At 40.8% G+C, this 13,790-nt stretch overlaps 1 long non-coding RNA gene and 1 pseudogene across 2 annotated transcripts in view; both read right to left on the bottom strand.

Annotated features, from left to right (window-relative positions):
• The window catches only part of LOC308410442 (trace amine-associated receptor 1-like), a 39,744-nt pseudogene extending 26,705 nt beyond the window's left edge, over positions 1 to 13,039 (bottom strand). Inside the window, exon 1 of the transcript in view lies at positions 12,930 to 13,039. The product of the transcript in view is annotated as a trace amine-associated receptor 1-like (transcript). The remainder of the gene's footprint in view (positions 1 to 12,929) is intronic.
• Positions 10,305 to 11,524, bottom strand: LOC308410151. Its single transcript, XR_013974130.1, has 3 exons — positions 11,457 to 11,524; positions 11,000 to 11,090; positions 10,305 to 10,394 (listed from the first exon to the last, which is right to left on the bottom strand). It is a non-coding gene; the product is annotated as an uncharacterized lncRNA (long non-coding RNA).
• Positions 13,040 to 13,790: the final 751 nt, after the last annotated feature.

Here is a 13,790-nt window from a genome sequence, read left to right as displayed (position 1 = left end):
AATGTAACTAGTCCTTTGAGTAAGCTTAATATCAAAATTCTAAGAAAAAGAAAAAAGAAGAAAAGAAAAAGAAGAAAACTTCATTCTCTTCTTGGACAATCGAGTAATTCCCAATCTAATGCTCAATACATACATCAGGATCATCATTGATGACATCTGACACATAATCTGGGTCAATTTGTGCCAATTGCAAATACATTGAAGTAGCTGTACTAGTAGCTATACGGGTTATCATTGAACGTACACAGGGTATCACACAACAGACAATAATCATCAAAAACAAAATAATACATGCTACAATGGATACAAAAGCTACAATTAGTTCCTTCCATTTTCCAAACGTGTCCTGCAGCCACTTGTCTAGCCACTGACCGTGACCTGCATTGGCTCTTAGTTCTATCTGTAATGCTTCAAGTTTATTCATAGCTTGTGTGAATGAACCGTTAGGGGCGGTATTATTGGGAATGAAAGTACAGCAAACATCTCCAAACATCGCGCAAACACCTCCTTTCTCAGCTAACAGCATGTCTAAGGCCATCCTATTTTGCATGGTCATTAAAGAGGTAGCAGACATCTGTTCTCCTAGGGCCTTAAGGGCCGTATTGGTCAAATTGGTATGTCTTTGCTGATGGTAATAAACATAATTGATCCAGGCTACATTTTTGTTTACTTGTATCCACGGTAGTATTGAGACAAACCCTGCGGATATATCTCCTTGTGCCTTTAATTCTTTTGGTATCCCGCGTGGAACCCCTATAGCATCTATGTAAACGTTATGTGAGTAAGCGGAGCGTTTTGTACGTCTGCTGGATACAGGCAGATCGGAGGTGTGTTGTATTAGTAGTTCTTGAGCTAAAGTTACTAGACCACAGGTACCGGTCCAATTAACAGGTAAAGCCACTCTAAGGGTATTATTGCACAACCAATAAGCATGTGGGATTGGTCTGGTCAGGCGCGAAGCTGTAAAGCCTTTTAATATGCCTCCCCAGTACGAGTCGTTTAGTGTGTTGGGCGAATGCAGGATTGTTGAGTTATCTGAATGCGTACCTATATATGCATATATATAAGAAAACATATGTCTATATTGTGTCCTGTCAACACTCGCTGCGAGCCATGTTTCGTTACAGCGTGCTCCTGGAGAGTCAGAAAAGAATGTATAGTTTTGTGTGTCATAATTTATGTTTTCAAGTTTTGGTCGGTGTATGCATGTCATCAAGATATTTGGGTGATGGCGCACCTGTGTTGGGGGCGAAAGAGGTTCAGTGCGGTCTTCGGGGCGCTTCATTGGGTTGCAGGGGTGGGTAGAGTCGTTAATCATGCTAACATCCTTACTAGAGACTTGTCCTGTGTATATGAGTAAACAATCTAAAGGACTTAGTTCTACTCGCACCGCTTCAATCAGGGTTACTGTTAAGGGCCCCTTTTCATCATTTTTGAATAGCATCTTTGTCAGGGGAAAACCTGAGATTGGGTATCCCACTATAACCTGTTCTGGATTACCCTTTGAACAGACATAACAGTTACTGTTTCCTAAATCACAAGCAGCTGTTCTAGCATTTTCATACCAGGCGTTAACTCCTGCTCTAGAGGGCGCATAAAATGGTTTATTAGTGGCGTCTATGTTGCCATTTACTGATTTTAAGGAACGTGAAGAGCGTATTAAGTAGGTGTCTTGCAAAATAGAGCATGAGGTATCGTCAGCAAAATATGACCTGCAGAAATGTGAACATGGTTGCAGTTTACAATACAAAATAGCAAAGAAAAATCCTAAGGTTAATGCGATAGATATGATAAATAACCTAAATATATAAGAAAAACAGTTCTTCAGTCGTCTTCTGGCCTGGTCCCAGGTTCGAGAGACATTGAATAAGCGCCGTGTGATGACAATGGGCATCTCATTTTCTCCATTATCAGGATGGAATGAGTCTAGCTTTATCAGGTTAGACATCATGTGGTACTTTTGGCTTTCTATTCCTGCTGGATGTTCAAGTACCTTGCTGTGGCTCTTTCAGACGTTGTGTGTTAATCAGTGATTGCGTGTGTGTAGGTGGACTGGATCCGGGCGTTGGCTCGCCGGAGATGTCATCTACCCGTGTGTATTTATTTGTTCTGGTTCCGGGCGTTGGCTCGCCGGAGACGTCGTCTGCTTGATCCGACGCCTGAGGTGGTCTGATTGGGCTGGTCTTAACCCTGCTGGCGTGTATCCACTGAGGTTGTCCGTCCGTAAGGATGCTGGTTCTCGTCACTGCCAGTACAGTCTGGGGGCTGGAAAACGCGGCCTCCCTGAGTGTCCTTGGTTTTAGCGACTTCACCAACACCGCATCCCCTGGTCTCCACTTGTGGGTTGGATCTGTGGAGGGGAGAGGCTGGGAGAGACAAACTTTCTGATAGTTATTATTCAGTGTTTCTACCAGATTGTGGACATAGTCGGACAATGCAGTGTCTACATCCCCTTCCAATAGCGGTGCCCCTCTGGAAGCTGACCATGGTGTTGGAAATGGTCTTCCCATGATTATTTCAAATGGAGATAATTTGGTTGCTGCGGATGGAGTCATTCTAATCTCACAGAGGACTTGAGGAAGTAATTTGACCCAGGTCATTCCTGTTTCTATCATTGCTTTAGTCAGGCGATTTTTTATGGTCCTATTCATTCTTTCTACAACTCCTGAACTCTGAGGGTGGTATGGCACATGATATTTCCAGTCTATTCCTAAGGTTTTGGCACACTTTTGAATTACTTCTGATGTAAATGAGGGTCCTCTATCACTGTTAATCTGGTGAGGTATTCCAAATCTGGGTATTATTTCATTGCACAACTTTTGACAGACTACTTGTGCAGTTTCTTTTGAGGTTGGATAAGCTTCTACCCATTTACTAAATTGATCCACTATTACCAGTAAGTACTTGATGCTTCCTTGTGCTGGCATATGTGTAAAATCAATTTGTAATGTATGAAATGGAAAATCTGGTTGTGGTAAATGCTGATGTTTTGCTTTTGGTTTTCCTACATTAGTTCGTGCACATGTTAGACAGGTTGCTAATATGCTTTTTACTGCATGCAATGTTTTCTCAATTACAAATCTTGATTTTATTGCCCCTATTACCCCTCTTTGTCCGACATGACTCACACCGTGAAAATGTCGGACAAGGACTGGCAGCAGGGAAGATGGGAGGGCAATCAAACCCTCAAGATTTTTATATAGGCCATCTCTGTCATCTAAGGTACAGTCATTATTCTCCCAATAGGTGTAATCACATGCAGAGGCTTGCTCTTGTATGAATTTTAAATCAACATTTGTGTCTAAATAGTCTGGGAGTGTAACAAGTGGCAGCTGTAGGGGCACAGATAATACTTCCTGTGGAGGTGGGAGCTGTGATGCAGCTGCAGCCTTGGCTGTCACGTCTGCTAGAGCATTACCTGCTGCTTCGTCTGTGTCAGCTGTACTGTGTCCTTTCGTTTTTACAACTGCAACGGCCGATGGTAGCTGTATAGCCTGCAAAAGTCTTTGCACAAGATCAGAATTAGCAATCGGTTTTCCATCAGCAGATCTAAATCCTCTTTGTCTCCACAATGTGCCAAAGTCATGTACGACGCCAAACGCATAGCGGCTGTCTGTGTAAATTGTCACACGCCTATCCACATGGAGCTCACAGGCGCGTATTAAAGCCATGAGCTCTGCTTTTTGTGCTGAGTGAAATGGTAATGAGTGAGCCTCTAGTATGATGTCAGGCAATGTCACCACTGAATAGCCACAAAGAAATGAGTTGTCATTCGGCCTTGAACAGGACCCGTCCACGTAAACCGTGGCTGAGTCTGGGATAGGTGTTTGTTCTAAATCTGGACGTGGTGCTGTGGATTCCTGTATACGTGTCATGTAGTCATGAACATCAAGCCTGTCTGAGCCATCCTGTCGGTCAGAAGAACACAGCATACGGATCAATAAATGTGCTGGCGAATTGGGTGTGCTGCTCGCTTTTATGGTGAGGTTTGCTGTGGAGGTCAGTGTAGCTTCATAACCTGAGCGACGTTGTGCGGTCATGTGTTGTGTAGTTATGTTTGCTAGAATGGTCGTGACCTGGTGATTGGTGTGTAGAATAGTGTCATGTGAGAGTGTAAGCTTCTCGCAGTCCCTTATCATGATAGAGCAAGCTGCTACTGCCCTTAGGCAGGCCGGCATTCCCTGAACAACTACAGGCAGCACCTTTGAATAGAAGGCTACTGGACGGTAGCCACTGCCATGCTCTTGGGCCAGTACACCTGTGCAGGTTGTGCCGTTCTCTGTGACGTACAGATGGAATGGTAAGTGGTAGTCAGGCAGACCCAAACAAGGGGCGGAGGTCAGCGCTCCCTTTAATGCATTGAAAGAGGCAGTCATTTCTATGGACCACAGTATTCGAGGAGGCTTGTCTTTTTTACAACAGTCACGTAGAATGTGGTCATGAAAAGAACAGTCTGGTATCCACTGTCTGCAATAGTTCACCATGCCCAGGAAGGACAACATTTCCTTCTGTGTAGTGGGCCGAGGGACGGAGGTCACAGCTTTGACCCTGTCTGCAGTCATGGAACGTTTTCCGTGAGACAGTGTGAATCCCAAATATTGAACAGAAGTCTGACAGTACTGCATTTTCTTTGCTGATGCTTTGTGGCCAGTCTTTTGGAGGTGCTGGAGAAGCATGTGTGTAGCAGTTTGACATAATTCCTCACTCGGAGCACAGAGGAGGAGGTCGTCCACATACTGGATCAGAGTACAGCCCTCAGGAGGAGTAAAGCTGTCCAGGGTAGCACGGATCACCATTGAGAAAGCAGCAGGGCTATCTACCATGCCTTGAGGCAGACGAGTCCAAGTGTACTGCTTATTTCTATGTGTGAATGCAAATAACGGCTGTGTGTCTTCATGCACAGGTACTGAGAAAAAGGCGGAACACAAATCCACCACGGTAAAATGTGTGGCTGTGGATGGAATAGATGTCAATATGCTGGGGACGTCTGGAACCAGAGGTGGCAGAGGCATAATGACTGCATTAATTTGTCTTAAGTCTTGTGTAAAACGCCATACGCCAGGTTTGTTAGGCTTTGGCACAGGATTGACAGGAGTATTATATGGAGATACTGTGGGCTTTATTACTCCTGTAGTCAATAAATCTCCTATGATGACATCTAGGGCTGAGGCTTTTTCGGCAGAAATGGGATATTGCTTGACATATACTGGCTTGTTGTTTTTTAGCTGTGCGTGATAAGGTGTGCAGTCAATAAATCCTACATCATTCTCACCTTTAGACCATAATGTCATATTCTGGTATTCAGCTGGCAACGTAACTGCAGAAATAGTACAGTGGATAGGGTAGGTTAGATCTATGTGTCGACATGGTGTAGTTATGTCATAACCTATGTCTGAGTTATGTGACAAAACCACTGTTTGACCTTCACTGGTGTGAGCAGTTATCATGTTGTTGAACAGTGTGAGAGAGACAAAAGTGTGGCTCCCAGATATGGGATTACCTGGCAGTGGTTTTTGAACACGTCTTTGGCACAGTGTGTGTCGTGGAATACCAGACAAAAAGGTGTTGAGTTCATTCTCTGCTGAGGCGTCCAGCTGACACAGAGGCTGTTCCTTCTCCATGGTGCATAAGGCAGAGAAAACATAGCTGTTTTATCAGCAAACATTTCACCCTTTGTGTTAAATGAAATACACAGATTCATTTTTGCCATTAAATCCCTGCCTAATAAATTTACAGGCGAATTTGGAATAATTACAAATGGATGATATGTGATTTCATCTGGTTTTGAGCCCCAACGTGTCTTTAGAGAATGAGTTTTAGGGCATTGCACTACAGTTCCATTAATTCCCATAGTGTTGATGCACACAGAGGACACAGGCCCATTATAAAATTTTCCAGACAGTGAACTTTTAGTGGCTTCACTATCCACTAAAAATGGGTATTCCTTACCATCTATTTCTACCTGTAGCATGGGCAAGTGCTCTGTGTTAGGGGACAGTTGCAAATGCAGCATCGTGTGTAGTGCTTCACACTGCTTTCCCTCATCCTCACCTGGGCCTCCCTATTGGCGGTCCAGCCGGGGATTATCAGGTGATGGGAAAAGATCATGGTGAGAATTGTAACGCACCCTTTCCCATTCTGATTCATGCTCTGGGTTTCTGCGGCTACTGGAAAACTGAGCTAAATTTGCACCTCTAGCTTGTCTACCTTGTGGGTTGTAAGGCTGCTGCCTAGATGTGGGGCCATTATTGCATGCTTCTTGTGGTTGCCAGTTACCTTGACTGGAAGAGCTCTGCTGACGCCTAGTGGCAGGAACTTGTACTGCGTTCTGTGGTCGAGGCGCGTGTGCCCTGTTGGAAGCTGCAAATCGACACTCCCTAGACCAATGTCCTATCTTTCCACAGCAAAAACACACATCTCTACTCTTATATTTCTGTCCTCTGAAACTTCCTTGCTGTGCTGGAGCGGGTGATCCTGCATACATTAGTTTCTCACTTTCCTCTGAGCCTTCAACATCAAAATTCAACATCATCTTAACACTTTTAGCTTTTGTGGTAGTAGGAAAAAGGTCTGCACTGGCCTTCAGTTGTACAAGCTTTAAGAAAGCATCTTTACTCAGTTCGTAGAGATTATCAGTAGCTGTCACTTTTAGCAACTGAGAGCATTCAGGGTGGATATTGTTCAAAAAGGTAGTAATGAAAATCTGATCATTACCATCCTCTGGCATGCATGCCTCGTTAGTCCAACAGTGCATAAAGCGTTTTATGAATACTAGGATAGATTCATCAGGCTTCTGTTTACACATAGTTACTGCATTTAAGTCAATTTTGTCTCTGGACATTGTTAGCAGGAATTTCTTTAGATTCTTAAAGAAATCGGTGATTTTGTCATTATTTACCCACAAAAACTCTGCAGTTGTGGATGCTTTATCATGCTTTGGGTCTAATTCACCTATCTCTTTTATGAGTTGTGACTCGGTTACTCCAGGAATGCATTGACACAATATGTACCTGTAATCCGGACCATCCAAATGGTGATATCTGGTACTTCTCTGTAGTGCAGAGACAAAGGCTGTAGGATTTTTAAGAGGATCGGGAAGCTCTTTAATAGTTGCCACTAATTCTGAGATTTTAGGGGGCTGAATACAACACTGATCTCCTATTATCATAAAGGGGTAAGTGTCATTGACGTCACTAGATTTTGGTTCTGTTTGTTTACTACCGCGAGTGTTGGCGTGAGGACCTTTGTCATCCTGGCTTTGTTTTTCCTTTTTTCCTTTTAGATAAGTCTTTATTAAAGTTCGGGTAACAGGTATTTCTTTAGCTACCTCTAAACCTCTAGCTACGATATCGTGGCGTTTCATGTGGGTGTCTATTGTGGACACTGCCTGATGCAAAAGTTTTTCTTCATAGTCGTCTAAATTGTTTTTCATAAGTTCCTCACATTCTTCTTTCAAAAGTTTTTCTCTTTTTCTATGTTCTGCTAATTCTTCCTCGCGGCGTATATATTGTTTTTCCTGATCTTGTTCAATTAGGTGGCTAAGATCCGTTGCATGTGATTCAGGTTTTTTGTCACTTTCTTTTAAGCTGGTTGGATCAGAATGCTGACATTGTTTATGTGCAGCTGCTACAGCGACTATTAATTCGGTCTCATCTTCGTAAGGGGGGTGGGGCTGTAGGCTGAACGGCTGAGCATGCAAGACTAGCTTTTCCTGCGGTAGATTTATTTTCTATGCTAGAGCCTGCACTAGTTTTATTTGATGTTAAAGCATCTACACCTGGTTCCGGTCCCTTTTTCCATAGTGGTAACATTTGATGTATCACGTCGCGGCATTCTATCATATATTTTCTACAGGACTGTTTAAGCAGACTACTTTTCTTATCACAAATGATATTCAACATTTCTACTGACCTGTTTTCTGGCGATAATCGTTCGGGATAAGGCTCCGGAAATAAATTAGAATGCATTGAAGTTACAGTTCTTAAGTTGTAAACAAAGTCAGTCACATAAGCACTTCCACATGTTCTGGATACGTAATCATGGAAGTCTTCACCGATTCGCGGACGTGGGTTACACGTAACCGGAAGTGGGAGTCGTACTGAGCCGTTATTTGTAGCTTTATATTTTATTTTTTTTGGTTTTACAGGTAATTTCGATTTTTTATCGGACCTGTCTGTGGTCTTTGAATTATTCTGACCCATGTTCAGTGATTTCCAGAGGGGTTTACACGCTTGAAGGATTTATGTTAGTATTTTGCTGCGGCACAGCTGAGGTTACTTTAAATTTATTGCTAGCAATTTTTGTTTGGGTGAGCAACTTCTCACTTAACGAGCAACTTCTCGCAATACAACAGGCAACTTCCTGTGTCTTTCTGCTTTTAATTTACTTTATTCAGGGACTAAGGAAGTCGTCAGTGTATCTCTCTGGATCACTAAGTGAAACTTCGTCAGCATATCCCGTTTCTTTTATAGATCAATCACTGAGAGAGGTATAATACGGTCTTATATAAATATTAAAGACGTGTATTTACCTTCGTCAGCGGATCGCACTTCTGACACCAAAGTTGAAAGAAATCTCCGTCCCGGGTTTCTCCGTGGATCGGGTTTCCTCCAAGGCGTGAGCACCGATAAGCAGAGTTTTGTCCTTTCCTTATAAGATTCCTAATTATTCAAAGTAACGCTCAGGTATGCCGTTCAGCTGGGTTAGTTACGACGTCGGGAGCAGTTAGGAGAACAAAATGATACAGAGACTGTTCAGGTTGCTCTCCCACAATCAACTCAAAGGTTTATTCACCAGACAACAGTATATATAGAGGAAAAAGAGGTTCGTGTGTCAGCAGGTTCTCAGTTCAAACCGGTACAGACCAAATAAGGAAACGTCTTCCTGCCTTCTGAGCAAAGAAGTATCCTTTGTGTAGTTTATCAGTTCAGCTACAATTTATGATCATCCCAGCAAAATACACTCCTAGACATAGAATACAGAGTTCTTTCATTAGTGAATTCTGAAACAAACCACCTGGCCTTTAACAAGCCTTTTTCTAAGAGATAAAGAAGGGAGGATGGGAGTAAGGGAGTGATCTCTGTGGTGTTTTCAACCTTGAGGTACCATCCTGTGATTCTTACACATTAATTCTTGGGTCACAGAGAAAGAGAAAAACAACTAGTATAACAGTTTTCCTGTATAATATTGCTATAAAACAATATCCTGTAAATGCTACCATGGTATCAAAATATCACAACAGAGGCCTTATAACAGATTGTATTGTTCTCTTCCAAGATGGTTGCTGGCATCCACCAGTAACCTTTCAAAACAACATGTCTAATTTCACTGCAGTAGGTAAAGAATTAAACTGACATTACTCCTCTACTGAATCTATATAAATCAACAGTTAAATAATGTCAGTTCTTCCGTGTTCTCTGGAATCAATTGCAACAAAGAAATTAGACTGTTTCTTTTGAAAAATGTTGGGAAAGAACAATACAAAACATTCTATTTAAGGCCTCTGACATCAAGATTCAGTTAAACAACAATTATAACTAAACAATTTAGGTTACTGAATTGGCAAACACCTTCCTATTAACACTACCCATTTTACCCCAATAACTAAAGAAATTAGCACTTGCAGGTCAAAAACTTTATTCAAGAGACGCAAAAATAACATTGATACAGTGACTGTCAAAAATTACAGCACTGATCATACTGTGACATCTTGGTTCAAAACAGCACACTTAGAAATATTCAACGTTCTTTACTTCAACTGAATGAAACTGAAAATACCATTTCACACGACCCATATGGGATATTTAGACTGTATAACTGTTCACGCTACATCTCTTCACTAGTAAAAGAAAGAAAAAATACAAAGAGAAATTTAAAAATGCTGCCAAACAGACAAACAGAACTTGTACAGAGCAAAAGGAAAAACAAACAACAACAAAAAACAGCTCGTCCTCATGGCAGTTGCAGAGTATATAAAAATGAACCCTGCGATCCGTTCCTGGAATTGAGCTTCAAAAATGCAGCAGAACAAGTGTGAGATTTAAATGTCCTCTCACCTAGAGCTGGTCACCTCACATGCATAACAGTGAGCTTCGTTGCAGGAGCAGTTTTGTCTTAGTTGTGAGCTTTTCTTGAGAGCTGAGTTGCATCCAACTCCATTACCACCCTTTGAATAAGATAAGATAAGATAAGATAATCACCTCAAAAGTGTAGCAGAGTTGTGATGGGTAACTCATGTTGAAGGAATAAAAAAGGTCCAAACAGCATGGCTACTGCAAAGGTCACGTTATCCAGATCTTGAAGAACATCATCAGAAAAGTCATTGCCTGGTGCATCCTCTGGAGACAGATGTTCATTGTGGTTTTCTCAATCTGTGCAGTGGCCTCAGTCAAGTCCTGGTTAAACACAAAACATTTCTTTAAGATTCCTTTTTAAACTCATCTCTTTTGAATCTACCAGTTCTAATGTTAGAGTAATTTAAACCAATGCAAGCAACATAGTAAATAGCTGTAGCCAAAGAGTGGCCTGCCATGCTGCCATTCATGGTCTAACAGAGTTTCTAAGAGAGAGTGAAAAACATAATAATTTCAAATGCTTTACATTAGTTTTTGTTAGAAAGACACCGGCCCATCAGAAATCCAGGTTATGTCACTCAGAAGATGTTAGAATTTAGACTTTCAGCCCCACAATTTGGTTAGCTGTTGGTCAGTTGGTCTTTTTTTTTTTTTTTTTTCAAACAAAAGCTAATGTAAATACTGGTGGGATTTTCCTTTGTTCATTAGAATGACAAATTTAAAGTTTTTTCACACTGATGTGACCCCTAATACAGGGGTGGGGGTGGGGCCTCAAGGGCCGGCGGCCGAGTTCACTACCAGGCCTCATGTGAACTTCAAATTATTAAAGAGGACTACTGGTCCTAACCAGTCCAATGAGGATCAAGTGGATAACTAAATGCATTTTTAAATGTTGCAAATCCACAATCTACTCATAAAACACTCACCATGAACTCCTGCACCAAGATGTTGCAATTGTCTTTCACACAGATGCGGAGCACTTTGATGAGGGACTCCGAGCATTAATGTCATCCTTGACTATTATAACAAAGAAAACAGAGATTTGTGAACTTTTCAGTAGCACAGAAGAAAATGATCCCAGACAAAAACTCTTGACTTTTTAAACCAGTCAACATGCAACACCAGCATCTACAAAGCAATATCAAAAGTTCCTGTTTGACATCAACTTTATGGATATATAGTTTCCAGAACATTTATTTTTAAAAAAAGATAAATTTTTCTCAGTGGGCCAGTGAATGCATGACGAAAATTATGGCATCCTTTTAGTGGAATCATTACTCACAGGTAATAGTTGACTGTTTCAATGGATGTAGCATAAAAATCTTTTACTGACCTAATGCAATACATATACACTTTGTAGTTAAAGAATTTTAAAGTTCTTACTGTCATAATGGCAGCTACATCCTTTAGCTTTGTGCCCTGTTCCCCCGATCACTTTGCAAACACTTTCACCAGACTGTCAGAGAGAAACTCAGCTCCGTCAGAAACCTTGACTGTAAAGGCATGGTTGGGATGCACTGGAATGCTGCATTTTATCTGAAATGACATAAAATTATTTTGAAATAACAGCAGGCACTGTGCTTGGTTAATCAGTAATGTTTTGTTGAATAAAAACTGTGTTTCCAGATCTTATGGGATTAAAAAAATCCAAAGATGTTTGTTTCTGATTTGCAACCCAACAACCCACAAGTTACAACCTCATTTCAGTTCAAGTGTGCATTAATGCGAGTCCAGTAATCACCTTTCTGGCAATACATACAGGTATAAGTTAAACCTATGGCAGATTTTGGATTTCTCAGTTGTATTAATAGGGTGAGTATGCATGCACCTAATAATTATAAAAAACCCATTATAATTAAGTTACAGAAACGAAAATAGAATATACTTTCTTACCATAACACCTTGAACCCACAATCCATCAGCTGACTCCTGGTGAAATGCAGAATAGAGGTCGTCTCTCAATGTGCAGCAAAAAAAACAAAAACAAAAACAAAAGGACAGCAGGTGAGGGCAGGAGGGGTAGGGATGTAAGCTAGCATAATGCCGCTGATGATATTAGCTAAAGCTGTTCAATGTCCAAAATCTCACTAACACCACGGTGCAGTAAATACACAATGTAACTGAAGAGTCAGTTGGCAAATCTATTCACACAGAAAACCAAATTATGTTATGAGTGCCTCGTAATTAGGTTTAATGTGATATTACGGCTCTTGTGCCAAAGACAAATTCAAATGAAAAAGCGCCAATTCTTTGACAACAGATAAAACAGCAAATAAGCTAACGGCTCTTTTTTAGCATGTTACATGGCGACACTCTAGACGTTTAACTACATTTGGCTGAAATATGGTAAATATTAATTCAAAAAATCAAGACATACCAAAAACGTAGAGTTGGCTGCTCGACTTGACTGAGATGGATGCCTTTTTTAAACCACGATCCAAAGCCCGCGAGATGAAATCACGCGTGGTTTCACAAGATTTAACGTTGCTATCTTATTGACTTACTTCACCTGAACATGATATGAACAATTTAATACACCCTTTCTGCATATCATGTAGTTTTTACACTATATAGTTACATTTAACTTTAAAACATGAGGCAATTGTGTTAAATACATGCAAGATGCTTACATAAATCCAAGAGATGGCCAGTCCCTTTTTTTCAGTGTAAGATGAAACCAAGAAAAGAGACTGAATCGCATTTCTCACCTTTGATATAGATTTTATTTTCTAGGAAGTGCTGCAGCACTATACTATTGCACTTCTTTTTTTTCTTAGCTAATTCCACTGATGTAAGTCTAAGTTTTTACATATGTTAATTTAAAACTGTAGTTTTAAGTAACAAGTTAATTCATGCCTTAAGTGGGAGACTGAGATGATGACCAGAAGGTTTAGAGCAGCAGTGATCAGAGAGATGCAGAACACCTCAATGTACAGGAGTACAGCTTTGGACCAGTAAAGCGTCATCCTCCTGCAGGAACTGTTGAGGAGTTCTGGAAAACAAAGCTCAGCTTTATTTTGTATCTCCATCAGTGAGCTGCAGCTCCTGCAGATCAGATCCAGGCCATTCCCCTTCAGTGCTTCCTGTAGAGCTTCTGGCTGGCAGTTCAGACCTATTGATACGCTGGGCTGATCTGACCACCCTCCATATGCTTTGCACTCCAATGCATTGAAACTGCCAGACAGTGTTGGGAAGGTTACTTTAAAAATGTATTCCACTACAGATTACAGAATGCATGGCCTAAAATGTAGTTAGTAACGTATTCTGTCAAGTTACTCAATGTGAGTAACGTATTCCGAATACTTTAGATTACTTACTATATTGTCATTCTTTTTACAGTTACATGAATGTGCTATTTAGTGATGGGAATTCTGGCTCTTTTTAGAGAACTGACTCTTTCAGCCCTGCTCATCAAAAAGAGCTGGCTCTTTCGGCTCCTCAGGTTGTTTTGTTGCTTTAATTAATTTATTATCAAGAACAATATAAAGTTATGCACAAAAGGAATTACTAATGTAAAATAACCATGATTTTTAATATATGTTTATATATAAATATATATAGTGGCCCCTAGAGACAAAGCATGTACAAACTCCAAAACAAGTTCAAAGTCCAAAACACATTGCTAGTGTTAACTGAACTTCCAAAACAAAGCTACCTAGATCACTTAAATTACACAATTGAAAGTATATGTGTATTGTTTGTGTATTTATACACAAG

This window comes from Rhamphochromis sp. 'chilingali', assembly GCF_963969265.1.
Source record: "Rhamphochromis sp. 'chilingali' genome assembly, chromosome: 14".
NCBI classification, from domain to species: domain Eukaryota; kingdom Metazoa; phylum Chordata; class Actinopteri; order Cichliformes; family Cichlidae; genus Rhamphochromis; species Rhamphochromis sp. 'chilingali'.
Note: the sequence above shows the minus strand (reverse complement) of the source record. Positions and strands in the feature narration are given on the sequence as shown.